Below are 2,868 nucleotides of genomic sequence, written 5' to 3' on the forward strand. Positions count from 1 at the left end.
TGGATAGCCAAGAAAAAAAATCCATCATTAGGAAGTTGAAGGAATATGGCTCATGTGTAACTCTGCCTAGAGCAGGACAATCTTCAACAACTGAGTTACCATGCAAGAAAAACTTGTGAGGGAAGCCACCAGACACCTATGAGTCCTCCAAACGCTCCAAAAGAGCAACAAGCTTTAGTGGCTGACATGAGAGAAACTGTGCATACAACTGTTGAATGTTCTTCACCGAAAAAAACAGAATAAATCTAGACTAGAATTCATCAGTAGGCATGTGAGAGACTCTGTAGTCAACTAAAAGAAGATTCTTTGGTTTGAAAATTAAGCTTTTTAGCCATGAGACAAGACGCTGTTCTTGTTGGACACCAAACACTGCACCGCGTCACAAACCCACCATCTCTACTGTGAGGCATGGTGGTGGCAGCATCATGGTGTTGGGATGGTTTAGGGACGGCTGTGGCTCAGGTGGTAGAGCAAGTTGGTCAATGATCGGAAGGCTGGTGGTTTGATTCCACCCTTTAACTTGTCTCATGGTCATTGTGTCCTTCACCTTGCCTGGTGTGAATGTGTATGAATGGATAGTTTGAGGTGGTGGTCAGAGGGGCTGTCGGCACAGAATGGAAGCCACGCCTCTGTCAGTCTGCCGCAGGGCAGCTGTGGCTACAATCGTAGCTACCACCACCGGAATGAATGTGTGTGAATGAATAATTGACAGTGTATGCTTCTTTGAGTTAGAAAAGCGCTATATAAATCTGATCAATTATTATTATTATGCTTCTTGGCCCAGAAGGCTTGTAAATGTAGAGGGTAAAACGAAAGCAGCAAAGTGAAACCTAATGTAGTCTGTAAGAGAAGCATGACTTGGGAGAAGATTTGTTTTCCAGCAAGACGATGACCTGAAGCATTCAGCCAAAACACAGAAACAGTGTAAAGACAACAAGGTGGATGTTCTGGAGTGGAGGAGTCGGAGCACAGACCTCAATCTAACTAAGAATTTATGGCTGATTTTTTTTTATTATTATTTATTTTTTTGCCAAAGCTTAAAAAGTCAGATGTCTTTTTCTAAACATACATTCACAGGCTTTATTTATTTATGTTTTTATTGCTTTGCATCAGTGTCTTGTGATTGTTGGTAAGCCACTAAAGACTTGGTTCCTGCATACTCTTCTCCTGGCGCCTGTTCCCAGCACCTCATTGGCATCATAGACACAGTTTCATAGCGAAATTGTCACATTAGCTCGGTTTCGATGTTTACAGGGCAAACGTTTTCACTTTTACCATTTCTATGTGTGTTTTTGATTTTTACTTTAGAGAAATGACTTGCATCAGCAGCTCAGCCACATATTTGTGGTCTCTTTCAGTTTTGTTTCTACTTTCTATAACTGGAAGCCTATTCTGAGCCAAAGATGTTTCGTGGAATTAACAGTTTGTAGAAGCATAAAGTGAAGCTGAGGTTAAATATAAGTCTCCAGGTTCATCTTTTTGTGGAAATCAGTGAAAACTCCATGAAGGACAAACTCCTTCAGCCCAGCTTGAACGCAGCACTTTACTTGGACGAGTTTCTCTTGAGGAACTATAACGTTTTTTGCTGAAACAACACAAGGTCATCGGCCCTGCTTTTGAGAAATCCCGATTGGCCGAGGAAACCAAAAGGAAATGAATAGCTCCAAAAGTCTGATAACATGTCGGTCATCCACTGCGTGTGTTTATGCATCTCTGTGTTTGTGAGGCAGCGAAAAAAGGAGAAGCAGTCGTGCAGAACGGAAGACAAAGCCAGACACATGACAAAAAGAGAGAGGAAGTGTGTGTGTGTGTGTGTGTGTGTGTGTGTGTGTGTGTGTGTGTGTGTGTGTGTGTGTGTGTGTGTGTGTGTGTTGCAGAGGGACAACACACATGACGTTTTTAGCAATAAAACCACTTGAATTAACAGCGAGACTTCAGAAGATGCGACTCTGCCTCTGACCACTGAGACTGAAGCACTGTGATATTACAACTTCTGCAGGTAAGAGATCAGGACTGTTTCTTGTTTCATTCAGTGACAATATTTTAAAATTTGCATCGCTTCACATTTCTGATTTATGCTTAAAAGCATTGCAGCATCTTTTTCAGTTAGAAATACAATTAGAAACATAATCGCTGTCTTGATTCTAAGCACTGGAAGGTTTTTTTTTTTCAGTTGAGTGTTCTATGTAAGTCACAAAGCGACGGTGGGTGCTGATAGTGGATTCCATGTGTGGTGAAAGTTAAAGTCAGCTGTTCACAAGCCTAAACAAAACCATACAAGGTTCTTTTCTTCTTCTTTTTTGAATTCATGTTACAACAAATCACATGAACCAAATATCAAGCTGTGTTGTTTGCAGAGATTAAACAATTGACAGGGGTTACGTAGTCCGAATCAAATAGACACACGCTATCAAGTAGGAGAAGAGTTGTGCAAACTGTTTTCATTTATTTTGACTTGTATAGTCTGAGCTGGGTTGTTTCTTTGTGCTGACAGCATCCTCCACTTTTACACTTTCCTAATCACCTACAAACTACAATACATAAAAAAATTATTGCCCCAAATCCGAAGGTTTTACCTAAAAGGGTCATTTTCACCTGGAGATTTCAGGAAATGGTTTAATTTTTGTGTTTTTCTTGATTAGAAAGTGATTCTATTGGCTTTGCCGTCTTTCTTCCATCATTTACTGCTTCAGACCCTTCAGTTACACCTACTCACAGTCAAGAGCAGCTCAACAACGATGTTGTCTTCTTTGATTGTTTAATTTTATGAGTTTTCTGTTGGCCTGAAAAGGTGAAACACTGATCCAATTAACTAAACCTGCAGGATCAATATTTTGATCTCTGTTATTTATTGTCTATGTCACATAT

General features: G+C 40.3%; 1 protein-coding gene across 1 annotated transcript in view; it reads left to right on the forward strand.

Annotated features, from left to right (window-relative positions):
- The first annotated feature begins 1,859 nt into the window (after window positions 1-1,859).
- Window positions 1,860-2,868, forward strand: part of LOC103373118 (C3a anaphylatoxin chemotactic receptor-like) — an 11,623-nt gene continuing 10,614 nt past the window's right edge. The window contains exon 1 of the mRNA XM_008302932.1: window positions 1,860-1,999. The gene's annotated coding sequence lies outside the window, so the exon portion shown is untranslated. The remainder of the gene's footprint in view (window positions 2,000-2,868) is intronic.

The sequence above is a fragment of the Stegastes partitus genome, unplaced genomic scaffold, assembly GCF_000690725.1.
Source record: "Stegastes partitus isolate 25-593 unplaced genomic scaffold, Stegastes_partitus-1.0.2 Scaffold1911, whole genome shotgun sequence".
Lineage (NCBI taxonomy): Eukaryota > Metazoa > Chordata > Actinopteri > Pomacentridae > Stegastes > Stegastes partitus.